Source organism: Pseudoliparis swirei, chromosome 23, assembly GCF_029220125.1.
Source record: "Pseudoliparis swirei isolate HS2019 ecotype Mariana Trench chromosome 23, NWPU_hadal_v1, whole genome shotgun sequence".
NCBI classification, from domain to species: Eukaryota; Metazoa; Chordata; class Actinopteri; order Perciformes; family Liparidae; genus Pseudoliparis; species Pseudoliparis swirei.
Window position 1 is genome coordinate 11,286,119 of NC_079410.1, and position 19,642 is coordinate 11,305,760.

General features: G+C 43.0%; 1 protein-coding gene across 1 annotated transcript in view; it reads right to left on the bottom strand.

Moving 5' to 3' along the window:
- Positions 1-19,642, bottom strand: part of coro7 (coronin 7) — a 70,413-nt gene that overhangs the window by 11,262 nt on the left and 39,509 nt on the right. The window lies entirely within an intron of this gene.

Here is a 19,642-nt window from a genome sequence, read left to right on the forward strand (position 1 = left end):
CTAACTAGTATTGGCTAATCTCTACTCTCCTCTCTCTCCCCTCCTTGAGAGAGTGAGATCAGTTTGGTCAGTTGTCAGTTCTTCATCTTTCATAAGTTTATTTCAATTTTTTCAATCATTTCAAAACACAACACCACAGCACACTACTGGCAAAAAATTAAAAAACCCTTAATGGCAAAATGAATAAGACTCTGGCTCTGTCCTGGTCTCCTTAGACCTCTTGCTTTTAGTTAGGTGCACATTGACCATGACATCCGACATCCTGTTACAGAGACTGGAGCAGTCGATTGGATAGGCAATTGTTTTTTAAAACCTATTTATTTTTTCGATCTCAGTTTGTATTTGTTGTTTTGATTGTTGTAACGAGTAACGCCACAAATCACCAACGTTTACAACACCTTTTTTCAATTCTTCAATTTATTTACCTATTTTATTTACCTTTGGGCATATTATCATGAAAACTTTCATAAAACACTCAATGTTAAATTGATGACACTCAACTATATTTATCGATAAAACCATAAGACCAACCAACTCCAAAAAAAAAAAAATGTCTTAAGACAAAAAAACAAAAATGAAAAACATAAATGACCTGCAACCATAAACTCAATCGAATAATAAATAATCACCCCAGAGAGCACCTCCTCAGATGTGGATTCTGCTGGTGATGTATCTATCTGGCATCCACCATCTCTCAAACTATAAAGAATCTCTTGATCCTGACTTGTTTCTTTTCCTCCTGCTTTCTTTTCAAAATCCTCTTGTTCAAAAATTCAGCATTCTAAAAGGACTGCATTCTTTCATCTTTTCTCATCTCAAAAAAAAAAGAAAAAACAATCTTGTCCAAAAAATTGCTTAGGATGCTTGCAGGCTGCTACTCCGAGACTGGACTGGATTACTATCTTATCTTATAGTTCCTCGCAATCCCAGAAAGCAAACTTTCCACCAGCTCACGAAAAACTAGAAAACATCACCACTCACCTCTCACTAGAGCTGCACTGCTGCCTCAGCTGCTGCAATTCTTAAATTCTAAAAAATTCTTCTCTTAAAATCCAAAGCCCTGATTGGTGATGCTCCATCTTATGAAGAGATCTTTGTACTAGAATATTCACCCACTCCCTAGCTCTACTCACTATGCTCGCTACTACTAAATGGAGCTAAAGTAGAATGGAGGGAGCCAAAGAGTTAGTAGCTGCTTTTTATTTTTTATACCAGAAGCTCCTTGTCCCAGCTTCTTGACACAGTCACCGAGTAGTTAGCACAGTCAGAGCTTTAGAGTACACTTAAATACCTTTAGCTGAGAGGGGTTTGCTAGGGTCCAATGAGGATGCTATGCTGCTCCAGGGCCGATATAGCCTATAGGCTTATAGCTTAGGGGCGATTCCTTTTTTATGACGTTTCATCTCTCACTTTTCTCTTCACTCAATCACATTTTCATCTCTCAATCACATCCCGGAAGTCCCTCATTCTCCCACTCCTTAAGGGACCCTTGAGACCCTATGATCCGGTCATCTGCCTGATGATCGTGATCCTATCTGCCGAATCTGCCCTGATGGCCTGCTGGATTCGTGAGATTGAGCCTCACTGTCCTGTTTCTCCATCGCGCCTCCTCCCTAATCCAATTCCTGTCGCATCTGATCATCCTATGTATATCGGTATGTGTTTCTAATACAAATTATTTCATACATTTGTCATATTCATTGTATGTATTTTAACTCTGTCCTTCTGTACATGTACATTCGGATATCTGATCTTGTCATCCCTGAGGGTCTCTCCTCCTGTTCTTCCTTCCAGGTTTTATCCTTTTTTTTCCCCTTTGGTGGGTATTTTTGTTTTTTTTTTGGTCATGTGTGTGTGTTTTTTTTGGGGATGTCCTATAGTGTACAGATGTGAAATTGAAGAATTGAAAAATTTGTATAATTGAATGATTGGGAAGGCGTTAACGTTTTTGGTAAACGAGCCTGCCAAGTGGAAATCATCTTGAAAAATTGGACATTATTTGTAAATTGTATTTGGGTGAAAGTATAATTTAAAACTTCAATTGATCCCAGATTTAGATATCTATAGAGATGGATAACTCTGAGAATACTGTGAATGTTAATGTTATGCAAATGTTTCGCTATAGCCGAGATATTTACACAGACCCTCAGCTTTATTCATCCCAAGCATCTGTCTTTCAACAGCATGAGCCAGTTCCAGACCTGTACCGCCCTCCGGCTCTCTAATCCCTCTCTCTTTCTGTCCCTCTATCCCGGACCTAAGAAGTCGGCGAGGGGCGGCCACGATTCGTTAGGGCGACTGTGCGTTCCCATGTCGGAGTCAGTCCACAGGGAGTCCCTAAACACCTCCATTCCCACACCCCTCGCCTGTCTTCCACTTCCTCCCTAAACTCCTCCCTTTCCTACTCAAAGACATCAGCACCTTGCTCCCTGTGGTCTCTTTCTGCCTCCAATCCAAAATTGCTGCCTCCAAATTCCCTCGCTTTCTCTGCGGCCTTATCTCTGCTTTTCTCACAGTAAACGTACAACAAGTCAAACAGCCACATAATCGGAGTGGAGCTTTATCGCTGATAATGGCCTCTGTTGACTATCGCTTTCATGCTCCACCTCACCGACGGCCCATTTTCCCACACAGGAAAACACATGCACGCATGCATGTGCATATTTACGGCCGTACAGCTGCACAGGCCCACAAACACACATGTGCTTCAGGATGGATGTGCGCATGCATTAACGAGAGCAGTAACAGTAGCAGTGGGTTAAGTGTGGGAGCGAGCAGGCCTATTGTGAAGATCTCGATCATACGGGCTGATTATGAATGGAAAGAAAATCTATTACAGGCCTCATTCATGCTCGTAGTGGAGAGGCTGTAAACAGGACCGTGTGTGTGTGTGTGTGTGTGTGTGTGTGTGTAGTACCGAGTCCAGCCTGACACACTAATCCAGACATAAGCCCTTTTCCGTGTTGGTGTGTGACTCGGACAGGTTTAACCACACATACAAGATACAATATGGTGTTCTACAATGCTGGGGGGAAGATTATCAGCTGAATGACATCACCAGCTAAAAGAACTCCTCCTCCTTGAAAGACTTCAGAGCCAAGTGTCACACTTTCAGAGCTATCTGCACCCACTAACTTCTCAACACCTCCCCAGCTCTTCCAACACGCCGCGATGAGTCGCCTGATGCTTCAAAAAATCCCCCTTGGCTTCAGTCCGTCGCTGGCACTCTGCTCCTATCAGAGTTTACACTAAACAGACAGCGGAGAGAACACGCCTCCCGCCTCGTCTGCCATCGCCTCAAGCCGCTCTCTGACACGAAAGCCCAAACGCACATCATAAAATGACCTTCTGCCCGTGACAGCGCCCTTCAGCACCAGCAGATATGACGGGCATATTACTCTCCTCTAATGTGCATCTGTGTGTGTGTGTGTATGAAAGGGCCCGAGTCAGCCCAGGTATATTATGGTTATGAGAGCTGCGGTTTGATAATGGAAGCGATAGGGTCAAATCAGTGGAATAACTGACTAATGGAGGGCCAGATGAAGGGATATGCGAATGTGAGTGTGTATGTGCGTGATTGAAGTGGAAAGGGGGCGCAAGTGATTGGGCATCTGCAGCTGTGGTTGAGGGAAACCTCAGGGTTGATAGAGTTCAACTGAGCAAAAATGTCATCGCATAATAGGAGCAGACACCGCCTCACATCATGGATATACAAGCTAAATCCTTCCAGAAACACAGTCACGTGCAGAAATAGATGCTGCCTTATGGAAAGAATGCTGTGTGTGTGAGCTAGCATGACAAAATATGTAAAAGTAAGAAAAATGCGCACACATCAACACGCTCTGGACGCTTGTGTGAGCACATATAGACTTCGATAGCATCAGAAGTGTATTATATACAGTGTATAGGTGGAGCTAATGAAAGCAGCCTGCAGAGGTATAAGGTTTTGGGTTGAGCAGCAAAGAGCAGATCAGTATCAGTCAAAGGGACCTTTCTCTGGGCTGTGAGATCATGGCCTTCAGCTCGCAGCTAAAAACACACATTAGAGAGCACAATAAGCTCCAGTCGACAGGTAGGAGCTGGACAGAAAATCAAGAAAAAGGAGAACGGGAAGTCTTTAGGGAATATAAAACTGAAACAAAGCAGCTAGTTGTCTCCTCCATTTTCGAGGGGTTACCAAGGGCCACTCTGTTGCTCTTATGAGATACACAGACGAAGAAATGCAAGCATCCTGATACGCTATGAAAGGATTAAAACAAATCGCTTTTGTAGAAAACAGTTTGCAATAATATGTTGACTGTAATGAACGGCTCTTTTTCTCCCCTTTGTAAGTTTGATGCAGCTATTCCTGCCTATTCTGTGTGTACACCAGCAATTGCATGTTCCAGATCCCTCTTTGGTAGTTTTTGTTCCCCATTTGAGTTTTTATTTCAGAGATCATCAGATCCAGATTGGAACAGATTCAAGTCAAAAATAAACTCTTAACATTTGTTCAGATCACAACCATTATGTCTCCTCCGAACCTCAGTTTGAATCTCAGCAGTGGAAACTCTCCACAGTGTTGGAAACCGGTCTACACGACCATATGATGGTCACAGTTAGCCTCCATGCAGCGGTGTGACCTCAGCTTTATTTACTGTTCATATTGTTGGCATTTCCTCCTTTTCCTCTCCATCATCCACTCCTCCCTCCTTCTTTATCAGTCCCCTGGTTATGTCACCCCAGTCAGTGGGAGTGAGCGAGTGGTGAAGCAGTATCTGGAGGTGAAGGGTCTGCTGAACTGTGAACTCAAGCAGTCTCCTTCATCAGCCCTCCTGCCCCCAAAGACTGCGGGCCTGCAGCGTGTCCAGCTGTCCCACTGGCCAGCAGTGACTTAAGTGTTGGAGACTGAAACTAGAGCCGTCATAGCCATAAAACAATGTTTATAATCACACTGGGTTACGAGGAAACTTACGACGGTCGGCCACAGCGAGAACAGAGGACGTGTTGTTGGTAGCCTTGAGTCACTGGTTTTAAAGTGTGAGAGTGCCCATTGCTCAGGTCAATACACCCAGACATCAAATTCAATGGAAGCTCAGATCTTTTTCTAATTAAATGTAATGTCTTCAAGTAAGAATATTTTGGTTTCAGATATTATTCTGCTCAAGATTTGATATCAGAGGTATATCAGAAGTCATTTATTACCAGCCGCAACAGCAACGCTGGTATTGATCTCACCTTGTGAGTGTGTGTGAGTCATCGTTGCAGAATGTGGTCCCGGGAACATTACTGTGGCGGGAACTACCGCAGAAGCGGCTTGGAGTCGTTTGCCAGGTGCTATTATTTCTGTCTGTGGACAGATTCTTTCACTGTGATAGCTCACGAAACTTTACAGGTGTGCCGTCAAGTTCAAAATGAAGAAAGGGTTGGACGATAGGTGTGGTCGGAACAAGGGCGCCAGAGGTACGCTCGGTGTGATCCATCGCCAGATGGTGTGTAGTTAAAAACACAAATATTCATCACATGTTTGTCTTGGAGTTAAACGTTTTACAGACACACCCTGGGATGTGAATAAATGTTGGTGCTATATTAAATATATGCAGCTTGACTTGACTATGTGGCTTCATATGATAATCAAACAGAACTGGAGTCTACAGCCCTGTACTCTGCTCCGTGAGCCTGTACCACCGGCAACATGCTAACCTCTCAACATGCGTTGTTAATTTTATGACAATCAATCCAACATTTGTCAAGACCTTAGTAACAGGTGTGTGGCTGTCACCAGTAGGTTTCTCCCCCACGCGTCAAGGATGAGCATACAGGACGGATACTTGGTCATATCTTTTATAACAGGGCGCAGACTGTGCCTCTGCTCTCCACTCTCTCGCTCCTTAGTCCCTTCTGCTCTTTTTCTGCAGACAGACGCACACACTCTGGCCGCTTATCAATTTCAAGTACGCCGAGTACAGACTTGTGTACTTTTGGAGTTTGGACTTTGGTCTTGGGAGTCCAGACTCAAAAGAACGGGCGGACGCAGGACGGTCTTTCTGCAATTGGAACAGCAGCTGACTTGATGACGTCACCACATCTGCTGTTCTTGCTCATGAGTTTACTCCAATTATTCACCGATATATATATATATTTTCATACACACAATTAAAAATAAAATAATCATACACATATAATTGGATATATATTGTGTAAGGCCAATTATACACAGTTCCCTAATTAATCAGAAAACATATGCAGTATGATGACCAGTTGGCTGTAATTTAACAGCTGCGTCTACCATTTCAAAGTATTAAAGCACATGGCTTTTAATTATTTTGCTACTCCCTATTGGCAGTTCATATGACTTCTTCTTCTGATAACCCTCTTTCTGTCTCTATTGTTTAATCGTGACAGATCACTCTTTCTGTTGCAGTGTTGTTACTCTGTAAGGGAGTTAGACACCGCTAATGGACTTATGCTCACTTACGCTGCAGGCCCACATTATGCTCACATTACCCGCACAAAGGGAGGGACTGGTGCGGAATAATCCACTGGTGATTAAATGGGATTCAAAACAGAACAACACTAGACCAATAACACCAGGATGGTAAGTCCTGGGTGGGTTTCTAGTACTCTGCAAATATGTGAAATAAAAAAAGAGAAGTTCTTTCCATATGAGAGTGAATATTTCAGAGGATTATGTAAGAGGTAATCCAAACGACAAACAAATGGTTTGGCGATGATTGGTCTTTTCAAACTCTGGAGCATAACAATCCACCAAAAAGGACCAAAGTGTGCCAAAAGCAAATAAACAATATATCACAGGAGATTAACGTTGCCACCTTTGTAAACTCAGAACATCACAGATCAATCAAACCTCTGCACTTGTGCCGCCTCAATGTGTACAAATGTTTCCATTAGCAGCATCAGAGCTCCAGAGCCCCGCACCACAAAAGCTGATCCACAGGGTCACAGTGAGGGCAACGTCAATAAGGCTTCGACTCGCAATGATTGAATGCTTCAGCTCCATAAATTCAGATTCAGTAATCGAACACCAGTTGTACCAGTGTTTGTTTATTTCTGAAAGCAAACGTAATGTCTTGGTTCTTATCGGCCTCAGTTTGTACGTCTCCAGTAACAGAGCTAAGAATCGGTTTCCCTGAAAGAGGCTATTAAAAACCCAGAAGGGGGTTTAAGAAGTCCCTCCACTGTTTCAAAGGTATTTCTCGAATCCTCAAAGGCTATTCTACTCATTTAAAGAAATATATGTTACATCCATGATAAAAAAAAAAAGTTTAAAAAAGTTTAAAAAAGTTGACTGACTATTTCCAGATAAAGGGACCCAGAATAGATATATGTCCTTATTTGTTTCGTACGACACACAAACAAAATAAATCACTTAATTATTTTTATTTTCTAGTGTAAGAACATATTTAAATTGAATATCTTCCCATCCAGATGGTCTTCGAGTATTACCTTCCACACAGGTGTTATTACACCTCTTTTCAGAACAGCTGATCCTCTGTGGAGAATAGATAAGAGGCACACACTGGGGTTACTGTGGGCCCTCATGTGGTCTTAAAGGCTAAAACACAGCTCTGGTTGTTGTGGCACTGAATGCAGCTTCTAAGTCATGATGAGTTCAAGGATCCTCAGACGGAAGTTCAGCTGCACCATCACAATGCAGAGATGTGAAATGTACTGAAGTGCAACATTCTTTCTCCACTGTGTTGAGCCTGTGTGTTTTGTTGCCTGTGTGTGTGTGTGTGTATATTTAATAAATATGCTGGGTCTGCCAGCCTAGATACCTTCAGTAGCCAGTTCATTAGAAGGGAATTAGAGTTGACGCGCTGCGTTCCTGAGAAGGGAAGAAAAGCCATGATTGTTGGTGGAGGGGCCAGCTGTGGCCCCTCTGAGCACCAGTGACGAGGCTCTCAGATAGGCTGCCAAGCGGCTGCTCTCCCCGCTTCACCGGGCCCCGTACACTGGCCCCTGACAACCAGCAAGCATCCCCCCCTTCACACATACACACCCAAGTACATGTAGTGGCACACATGCATGCTCAAGATTTAATTAAACTCACTGAGTCCCGTGTCAACAGGTCTGCAGTGACCCCTCTGACCCCCCCCCCCCCCACACACACACACACACAATTCCTCATACGACCACATGCAAAGTTGCCAAATGGAACAAACGCAACAGCTTCAGCAATTATTTTCCTCCTGTCCACAAGAAACAGAACAACACTTCATTACCCTTCCCGCTTGTCAGTAGAGCTTCATCTTCACACAAGCGGCCCCAGTTGGCCCTGCACATCTCTCGGTAATCCCTCTTTGCAGGAGGAAACAATGAGCCCACAACATGACAGTCCTGCTGCCTCAGCCACACAAATATCAAGAATGTGTAGAAAAACCACCCCTCACAATATAACAGACACTTGGAGACATCTCAAGACAACGTAACATAAAGTGCTGTCTCACCACATTATGGTTTGGATAATGTTTAAAATCTAGTTTTTAAAACATTTTATTACAAGAGGAGACTCAGAGGAATAAAACCAGGACTTTAACTGGTGAAACAGATGATTATAGAGAGATTTAACACACACTGTTCTACTTATCACAGGTAATTAAGAGACATTAGAAGCTAATCCTGACACACTCATGTCTATTCACACACTCACAAACACTCTGCATGCTAAACTGGTCCAGACTGGCTGAGCTATAAAGTCGTCAGGTTACTCGTCATAAAGTGGCTAGAGACCTCAGCGCTGCTCTGTGGACTGGGAGGGCCAAAAGGCAGACATGGGTGTGTGTGGGATGTGGGTGGGCGTGAGGCCGTCACGGTGTACAGACTGAATGAGAGTGTGAGAAAAATGATGGGAGATCTTCCAGATACACACCATACAAGACATATTTGAGGTTGCTGTCAATAAATAGCATGTGTACTGTATATTGGCATGTGTTGAAGTGGTTGTTTACATCCGTAATATATGAGGTGTGTCTCTGAAGTGCTGGTGGCCGCCTCGGAAGAGATGCGTTCCACGTTAACCCCGGGGTTCAGCATCAAGGGCCCGACGAGATGACCATTAAATGACCTGTCGGCATGGGCCTGGGAACCGATCAGCAGACTGCCTCAGAGGAGAGGAGAGGAAGCGTTGGCATAGACGACAGACAGAGAAGAGGTGAGGGTCACGACCGCAACGACCCCGTTTGCCGGCAGGCCGCCGGAGGAAAGTCCGGGTTCCCGTCACGGTTGCATTGGAGATGCTGAACGCAGGCAGAGGTACACACGTTTCAGAGGAAGTGAGAAGAGAGCAACCTGTTTCTCACAGTTGATGGATGAGGTCACAGATGTTCTTTGATAGTAAAATTATTTGGCAATGATGCACAAATACATTTGTGAAACAAGTCCAGAGGCTTCTGGAGTTTGACAGCTGACAAATTGTCTGTTTTTGGCAACTCTAGTTGTCTTAAGTACAAACCTGCTTAGTTTGCAAGTTCTGAGAACACCATGTGTAACTTTTCTTTTCAGTTATCCCTTTTCATTCACACGCGTGTCCCTTCAGGTGTTTCATGAGCAGTCTCATTACAGTCTCTCTTTCTAAGGAGAGCCAATACTAATGGAAGAAAAACAGAAAGCCAACGTGGGAAATCCCGATTATAAATCTGAACACAAGATCAAACGAATGATAAATGAATACAACTATGTTTTTGATGTGATGCAGATATCGTGATTATTGGACATTTAAATTGCACATACTCTCTGCCTCAGTATCTGACCTAGAAATATATCAGTATAAATCCACTTAAATTCAGGGAATAAAGCAGAAGAAAAAAAATGTCAGGTTTTAAATCGGTCGCAGATATAATGCATTGCACAGAAATTATTCTGCATACCAGAGGTTTAACTCAAAAGTAATGATCATAAGTTCAGCTTTGACTTGGCTCCACTAAGTCAGTCACTCCACACGGCTTTAATAAGTTAGAGGGAACAATGTGGAGACGATGTCAGTCTTAGGTGCACTCTAGTCTATTTGTCCTACTGTGAAAAACCTACAAGTGCAAACTGCCGACCTGCCATGCACACGCTCAATAAACTATGCTTCTAAAAACACAATCCACGAGTAACGGGCTCGATAAATGACTTACTGCCCTGTACAAAAAATCACAAACAGACAATCGGCTGCAAAAAACACATCGACAGCGGTGACGGTTTGGGTCACGCCACAACACTGTGATGTCACATGATGTCTTTGTTTATTGATGATTATTGTGGGCAAATGTCGCTCAAATCTGGAGCCAAAGTTCACATTGGAGGATCCAAACTAGTTTCAGACCGTACTTGCCCTCATGCGTGTGACTGTGTGAGTATTTCCTTCACGGGCAGCCAAGACAGAACTATTGGAAATGCTAGAACCATAAAAAGCAATGATTTACGGACACAAAACATCACTGTTTAATATTTGTTTTTCCTTCAAGCCAGAGTATGTGTGTGCAAATGAGTGAGAGGGGTCGACCCGAGAAAGAGGGGACGAGAAAAATAAAGAGAATATAAACCCTAAAACAACTTCAGACCTTTTTTTTTTTTTTCCATCTCTGCTCAACGCGAGCTACGAAAACATTCTTGAGGCGTTTAACAGAGCGCCATTCATCGATCGTCATTTACGCATGTGTTGGCTCCGCGGTGTCTTCCAGTTCTGCTTTATCAGAGACGGTTAACAGAGTTTATCAGTCTGTCGTCCAGCCCGTCGGTCTCTGGGCCACTTGATCTGTCGCACACGCGCACACGCACACGCACACGCACACGCACACGCACACACACACACACACACACACACACACACACACACACACACACACACACACACACACACACACACACACACACACACACACACACACACACACACTCTTCTAAAAATAAATCTCTCTCTCTCTCTCTCGCTCTCTTTCTTTTGGATTGAGATCCTTTAAAAAAACAAAAAACTCTCAGGGCTGATAAAGTGACACAAAAATCAAGTCTGGCATGATATCAATTGTATAAGTTTAAAATATTAATGCCTCAGGCTGTAGGCTCAACTACCTTCAGAATGATTTGAGCATCGTACCCTCAGCCAGCCCGAGGGCCGAGACTTCGGCCTCACCTTTCCACTTTGTCCCTGGTGAATTGCCGGAGCACGAAAGCCTGTGTTTTACTGTCAGCGGGTCCAACACACCGTCTCTAAATCATCTGCTTTAATGACCTAAGCAGGGATTTCTACAGTGAAAACTAATAAAAACATCACAGGACAAAGCAGATTTACTGTAACAGAGACAGCGAAAGACTTAGGGGGGAACAGAGAAAAAGATAAACTGCGCGAGTCAGAGAGGAGTAAGAGATAAGATGACTATCATATTTGTGCAATAAATCATAACAGCGATGTGGTTCCTCATACGTTTGCAAGTGTCCTTATAAGAAGGCTTTCGACCTTTATCATGATACATCTGGGAGAGTTATTGGATAGGAAAGAGAAAGTTGGAGATTGTGTGACCACCAGTACAGGGAAACCATAGCGAATCCTCAGTTTAATATTACAGTCATACAATGCAAATATACCACAAACATTTCAAGTGTCTACACTTCACATTGTGAATCGAACGGGTTGTGGTTAGAAAACTAAAAGCTATGCATTTGACAAAAGGGAGATGCAGTGAACATAAACACTTGTGCTGGCATCCACCATCTCTGACCAGTAAGAAAAGACCAAATGTTTGCGATCCCGCATCCAGCCTCGGCCCGAGCCCTTCCACCGCTGCATGACGAGGCAGCTTTGAGCAATTTGTAAACGCAGCAGATGCCTATTCCTCTGGAGGATCAAGCTAAGTAGCGCTCATGTTGCATTGAATTACGCTCAGATGGGCTTTGGCCCCGCAAAGACAAAGGCGGTCGGACGGAGATGAAAGGAAGAAAAAAGGGAATCCAAAAATAAAAGTTCTAAAACAGCTTACAATTGACACAGGATGCTCTTTCTTTTAATTTAATCAACTTCTATTTGACCTCTCCTCCACGTTAAGGCCTCCACATCCATCTTTTCAATCTATCAGCGCTGTGACTCACCGCTTTAAAGAAGGCTTGTTATTTATTTTTATATGACCTCCTATATTTAACCAGCCAGGGTCAGCGCCAAATCACTCAATGGTCGTCTAGCAAAACCCAAAAGCGCCTTAAAAAGAGGCATGGTATCGCCATCAGAGAGAGGCAGAATGAGAAGGAATAAAAAACTAAATGCATAAGTGCAGGAAAAGCACCACAAGTTTGGAACCAAAGCATGAAGGCAAGAACATAAATAAAAAAAACAATCTAGTGGACGGTATTAAAAGACAGGAAACACGACAGTAGGAGAGGAAAGAACGAGTGTTACAGAGAATACCTGTAATACTGTGAGTGCATGTGACTGGAGGGGGCTACATGAGCAGTGGGACTGTGTGTTTATGTGAAATAAGGACTTATATGACTGACTTCTAAACGTTTCCCAGTGATTTTTTATAAACTTGATTTTGTGCATGTTCTTCCGCTACACAGGGCAGTACTCTCATACCACATGATACGACCAACCAACCTTTCTCTCAGCAGAGGACTGAATAAGATCTGACTGACTGGTTGAACTCTTTATTTTACTTCAGAACTTGTTTCAGGTTGCATCTGCACCCTGAGCGGCATGGCGTCGATAATGATTACAAATATATGGAAAACGTTGGCAAAGAATATACACAAAATGAACTAGAACGGGCACTCGGTAGAGCGCATACCTTCGCATATCACAAGATTGGGCATTGAATTATGAACATTTTGGCATTAGTTGCATGCCAATTGGATAGAAATTGACCGCGCTATGGTAAAAAGAAGATTTTGACCTTTTCATGACCTTTGACCCAATCAATCCCAAAATCTAATCAAATGGTCCCCGGATAATAACCAATCATCCCACTAAATATCATGCAATTCGGTTTAATACTTTTTGAGTTATGCGAGTAACACGCATACAATTAAATAAATACACGGCGATCAAAACATTATCTTCCGCATTTTCAATGCGATGGTAATAATGTAACATTCCCTATAAAGTGCAAAAGGTTTGACACTTTAGTGCACACACAGATATTACACACGGCCTACACAGACGCATGTCTTGATCTGTTTCCCCATGTAGTCTGCAGGCACCGGGCGGGCCTGATGTGACCTGGAACACATAGTTGCTCTCATACCTCTGATGGTTTCGGTCATAGCGGTGTGACCGCAGTGCTGTCAGTTACTTCCCACACTGAACCCCAGCCATACTGCTGTACCCAATACCTGACATACCAGCGTGCAGGGTGAGAAGACGAGTAAAGGAGGGAGGGAGCACAACGGGGAGGCTAAGACAGGAGGAAATTAAAAAGAGAATGGGCGGAGGCATGAAGAAAAGAGGGTTGGTCTGAATAGAGAGTAAACGCAAAACATTTTAAAACGTGTACAGATTTTGTTTTGTGCTTTTTCTTTTCCATGAAAGCCTCGGGTTTCAGATTTAAATGGAGCACAGCGTGTGAAAACCAACCTCCCCGCGCCACAGAGATCCTCCTGCGCAGCTCGGCTCAAACTTCCAAGTGAAGGAACCATAGAGACACAAACACATGTTTGAGTGTGGAGAGGGACTTCGCCATGCATGTTTGAAAAAGGAGGCAGCGAGGGAAAGACACAGCTGAAAAAGAAATTAATGGGAAAAATGAAGGACAAAACAGAAAAAAAGAAAGAAAGAAAAAGAGACGATCATGGGAACATTTTGAATGCCCCCCCTCAGTAAACGGGGGATGGGAGGTCAACCACACGCTCCCTTAACCCGACCTCTTCACTCTGGATCTCACCCCTTCTCCTTTAGGCAGAGCTACACTCTCTCCTCTTCCACCGTCTCTCTTATCAGAGCCCCAGCGACCAGCAGAAATCCCTCTCTTTCACCTCGAGAGAGAACCGAGGATCTATCCACAAATGCCCCCACATGCGTCGAGTTTAAAAAACTTTAACAGCGAAATTGTAAATCGTACAGTTGAAAAGGGAAACCTGTTCTCAATTAGCTCGGTAATGTAAGTTGGTGAACCAGGGATTGCTTTCATGATGGATTCTTCATCCTCTCAACAATAAAGATGTGCGCCAATGGCCTGTCCAGCTCAGACATGCACGGCCCAGCTGTGCGATCTATGTCCGTCTCTCTACTTAATGAGAAGTGCCAGCGCGCACAGAGTCAACAGACTAGTAAACCTCAAAGTGACCTCTGTCCGTCTCTGTGTGCTGGCTGTCTCGCCCTCCTCTGTGTGAAACAAACAGCTCCTGCAATCATTAAAGGTTTAGTGAACAGAATTGTTGAGGTCTTTGTGTTGAGGGCCTCTTCATGTTGTTCCCGGACATAAGTGGCTCAAGTGAAGCTCCCAGCTTGCTCCAGTGAGGCCCAAATGCCATGAAAAGGCCATAAGAAAAAGGTCAAAACTAAAATCTGAATTACACTGAAAAGCACAAAAACTGAACTATGAACAAAGCGAAAGAAAACATGAGCCAGGCGTCTTTTCACATTGTGATATTCTGTCTGCGTTTCCCAAAGCAGGGTTTATTAACGCCTGTCCAACACTCCCTCCATCTGACAAATGGTGAGAAAGGGCAAAATGATGCTGTGGGTGAGCCCCCCCCCCCTTTGCCCTCTCACCTTAGAACTGAACTTCAGTTTGGGACTCAAACCCCCCTCCGTGAGCCACTTTGGTATCCAATCAACCAAAGATGAACTACAGTATGTAAACAGGATAATAAAATGTACACTTGTTTTAATAGCGTTATATAGGAAAGGTTCCTCCACAGAGGACAGCTTTATGAGGAACAGATTGACTTTTAAGGCCGGCTGACGGGACAGGTGGGAAGAGTCAACATTTCACTTTTATCTGATCCGCTGCATTTGATTATAGCATTATGCGTTTGTTCTCACACAAACGGGGACAACTTCTGCTTTGAGTCCACTCATTACTCCCCTCTCTATTGGCCATATTCCTGCATTACGTCCTGGTTCCCATAGCAGCAGCTAATTAACCATGGATGTTCCTATAGCTTCTGCTTCTCCCTTCCGAGGTTTCTCCTCCTCTGCGTGGCACTCCTTCCCACGGATGTTGTTCCTACCTACCGGGGCGCTGAGGCGCTGTGGGAAGAGGGACCGCGGCGTCTCCCGGCAGCCCACACATGCTGCCGTCAAAGCACATTTACGTGTGACGGGAAGACATGTCGTCGTGGACAGAGGGGGGTGGCATACATGTGCACAAAACACACATGAACACAGATGCCAATACATATGCAGATACACTAACAAAGAGCACACTCACACTCCCATGTCAGCCTCTAAGGAACAGAGTGAGGCTGGGGGAATAATGAGCTGGGGGCTCCATTAGAAAACAACCCGGGACCATCATTCCCAGGCTTTCCAAATGGGAACGCAGCGCATCATTCTCAAAGCCGCTGCCCTCGTCTTTGTGCTCACTAATTGTGCTGGGTATTACAAAACATGACTAACTCTGTACATTCGTATGGCAAATAAATAATGTCAAAGGCACAGCCCACTATACAACTAAGATGTATTCATTGTCTACCCACCAAAACCTTTTTAAGCGTTTTCGCCCACAGACTTCCAGCTCGAGTCTTGTTCCTTGTTCATAGAAAGAGTCAATCATCTATCTCAGTGGAGCTCAAGCAAATCATTATGTTGCATCCCACAACAGCAACTTGTCTTCTTGGAGGACTAAAGCTTTGTCACTGAGGAGACATGAAGATGTTGTGAGGCCTCGTTTGACAACAACATTCGCTGCACAAGCGGTTTCCACAAGTATGATGGACACTTTTGTTGGTGGAGCTGTAAACCGATCATCCCGCTGTCTTCAACTGACAGTCTGGGAAGCGAGTGAAAAGTAATTTGCTCATTCTCAATGACTCACTCCCTGTTTTTCTCCTGCAGGGACATTTTCCTTCATGTGTTTACTACTTTCAAAAAAAGTAAAACAATAACACATAGGCATGTTGTGAACAACAAAACACAAACACCTCAAGCCAAGACACATGCTCATGCTTCTGATGAATATGAAGACAAGAATATGGAAGACATGATTGTGTGGTATGAAGTTGTGTCTTCATGAGGGTCTGCGTTCCCGGACTGGGCGTCTGCTTGGCCAGGAGGCAACGTGGTGATAGGTCACGGGGTCAAGCACATGCTGTATTCACTGTATATACTGAGCAATATACTGGACACATCATTGAGTTTACAACAAAATTGGGAAAAGGGACAAAGGACATTATTATATCTTAAAATCAAAGATTTTAAATCAAAGATTTTAAAAGAAGATGTATTTCTGTTGTAGGAGTCCAATTATGGAATAATGTTGAAATAGAAGTAAGAATGGTGAACTCCTTTTTGTTTTTTAAGGGAATTAATTATTTAAAAAATCCTTGAGTTATAAATGAAATTAAAAACGGATTAATATGGAAGATGTATGTGGTAGTATATATAAATATATTTTGTTTTTTTTGTTGTTGTTTTTTTTCTTCTTTATTTTTTATTAATTTCCTGATTTATTTTGATTTCAATTTAGGATAGGAATTTATAAGCATTTTTTTGCTTCTACCTATACCTTTTCAGTCTTTCTCTTTTGTATTTTTTTTTATAGGATAATATTGTATTGTATTTGATTGACTGAATAAAAATACAAACAAACAAACAAACAAAAAAAGCATAAAAGGCTTTCATTTGACTGAATTGTTCTTGGTTTGATTTTAAGAAAGATAAACAAAAACACGATTGGTTATATAAGAATATAAATAGCCACTTTGTTCAGGATTAATGTTTTCAAACAAACACAAAAAGAAATAAGATTTAAGCAGTTAAAAAGCATATCAAACTGTAAAGACTAGCAAGGGCAGAGACAGTTCAGTCTGGTAGTCAGTTAAAATATAATCTGATGATCTCATTTCAATTCTTTTGTGAAGCGTACCTGACGATCGTGTTTTCCAAACAATAAATCCTGTGGCCGCCACACCACGGAGGCAAGAAAATGAAGTTGTGAAGTCAGAAATGATGAAGCTAATGTTGGTGAAAGTGAAGCAATCAAAAACAAAAGGCCTAGCTGGGGCGAGGATTGAGAAAGTGACGAAAGTCTGCTGGTTGACGAAACACTTGAGCCTGAGTTTGAGCACACAACACATTTATGAGCGAAGGCAATGAAATGTGAAGAGCAAGAGAACATGTGAGAGAACGAGTTCAGTGGAAAAGGTAATATTGGTAAAAATGACTCAATCTGACGAGAAGAAAGAATCCCTGTCGCCTCGCAAACATAAGCGGCGTGATGCCGTGTGGTGCCCGGAGCTTTGCAACCGTTAGCGGGCTGCGGTTGGCTCGGCAGCAAACCAGTGATTTACTGGTTCCCCTGGGCAGCGTTATGGGCCGTTTGCCGCCTTGCCGTCTTTTACTGAGCCCAACGAGCTGCCGGCACATTCTGTAACGCTACGGCCACGAGACAGAACAAAGTGGACTGCAGACACGACGAGTAACGGGGGAGAAGTATACGATGTTTGATGTTGTTGGGTACACACGCTGAGTGGAAGGATTCTCTATTCATTTCTTTTTATTTGTTGAACAATAGTTTGCTCTTTGTTGAGCTGGGAGGATTTGTGTTTTCACCACATCTGGTTGTTTTTATATTTCATATAAGCTGCTGAGAATCTACTCTAAGTGGGTCGTAAAAATAAATAAAAAAGCTTCAAATATTATAAATTGAATGTTAAAATAAATTTTGAGCTGAAATGTAGAGACATGCTCAGGGTTGAGGGGGAGTTTAGTAATACAAATAATGAGTCCTTTATTAATCCCACAGTGGGGAAGTTCTTCTCTGCATTTAAGCCATCTTTGGTAATGAAGCGCCGGGGGAGCAACTGGGGGTTCAGTGTCTTGCTCAAGGACACTTTGATTTATATTCTTTACTTACAGTACACAGAAAGCATTGTGGGGTTTGATTCTGATAAATATCCTGACATTTAACTGTTTTAAGGCTAAAAGTATGAAATGAAATTAACAAATAATCCAAAAATGCAATATCTCCCCACAATGACTATATGTTTTAAATGTAGTATTTAAAATTACGACAGAAAATATGACTGATTAATTAAATAACATTGTAGGCTTTTGTTGGGGTCTAGTTATCCATATTTTTAATCAATTGATGTCCAGTTCTGTAAAATAAATTATGATGGGGTAGAGATCAAAATCTATTTGAATTTCCAAAATAATAATCAATTTAAAGTAATATCAAACCACATATCAATAAGTTACATTTACGACATAACACTGCCGTGACTTAAAATTATGCATGTTGGCATTGTACCAGTGTGTTTAATATTAGACGTACTCGTCTATTTATTTATTCTAATGTGACAACCAGGTGTGGCAGCATTCAGATCATGCCGACTTTGAATTTGAAACATTATTCTCAGCAGTTTGGCTTCAAAAGTCAAGCAACAAACGAGTTTCTGCAGACAGAATCAACAGCCAGTTGCCAGTTTGAAGGCGAGTCCTTGAGTCACGGTCCTTCTCACGATCCAACGCACATAAACTCAACGACTCAGATAAATGACTCTCAGTGACACCTGGAGGACCTCCGCTCTGCTGTTGTTGTTTGGACACGGAGGTTGATGTTTATGAGAGAGGAGGTGGAGGGGGGCAGAAATGGACAGAGCATTGATTTTTGTGAGCCTGTGTGATTAAGTTGAACAGGGTAAGATGTCCTCCCTTCTTCATTTCTCCAGAACACATAAAACTAAGTTGTGGCCACGACTGAGGAGCCACATCTGGACCCTGCGGGACGTGCGTGAAATCATTTCTCTATTCCTGCAATTTACTTTAATGCCTTGCAGATGGCACAGAGTGTGTGAGCGTGTGTGAGAGTGTGTGAGTGTGTGTGTGTGTGTGTTACATGTAATAACTACAGGAGTAGCAGAGGGAGCAAAGGAAAGGCTCAAGACTTTGTGGAGACTGATATCAAAAAGTAAACTGTCCATAATCCATATAAGTAGTGCTCCACAAGTGGAAGTTAAACGTGTCCCTGGTGCAGAGGATCCTGAGGGTGGTTCACGAGACGCGTGCGCCAGTCCTGCTGAGTTTCTTTCTCCTGTTGGAGTTTCTGCAGCTTCAGCACAAGGGGGAGTGACATCACCGCAAGGAGAATTTTGTCCTGGCTTCAATTATTTTTAACAATTTATTGTCAACATGTGGAGAAAACAGAAGCTCTGCACAAACGCGTGCAGTCACACTTGCAGCAGTATTAAAGCGCTGCACACAAGACACCTCGGGTTTCTGGTTAATTCTGTGACATGTGGCTAAAAGTACACATCGGAGGTGACACGGTTCCTGAGGGCTATCACCTTACTGCACCTTGTTGGGACAGGCTGACATTGAAATAGGCTGCCAGCTGCCGACAGGCAGCTTGTCACTGGCATGAGGAAGTGTTCAATAGCTGTCTCTGAGAATGAAGCAACCATATGTTCTAATGTACAGCGCATGATCACGACCTCATATGTCCATGGTCTGATGATGTGTGTGAACAGATACCATTCATGAATTGAATTGAAGATTCATGAATAG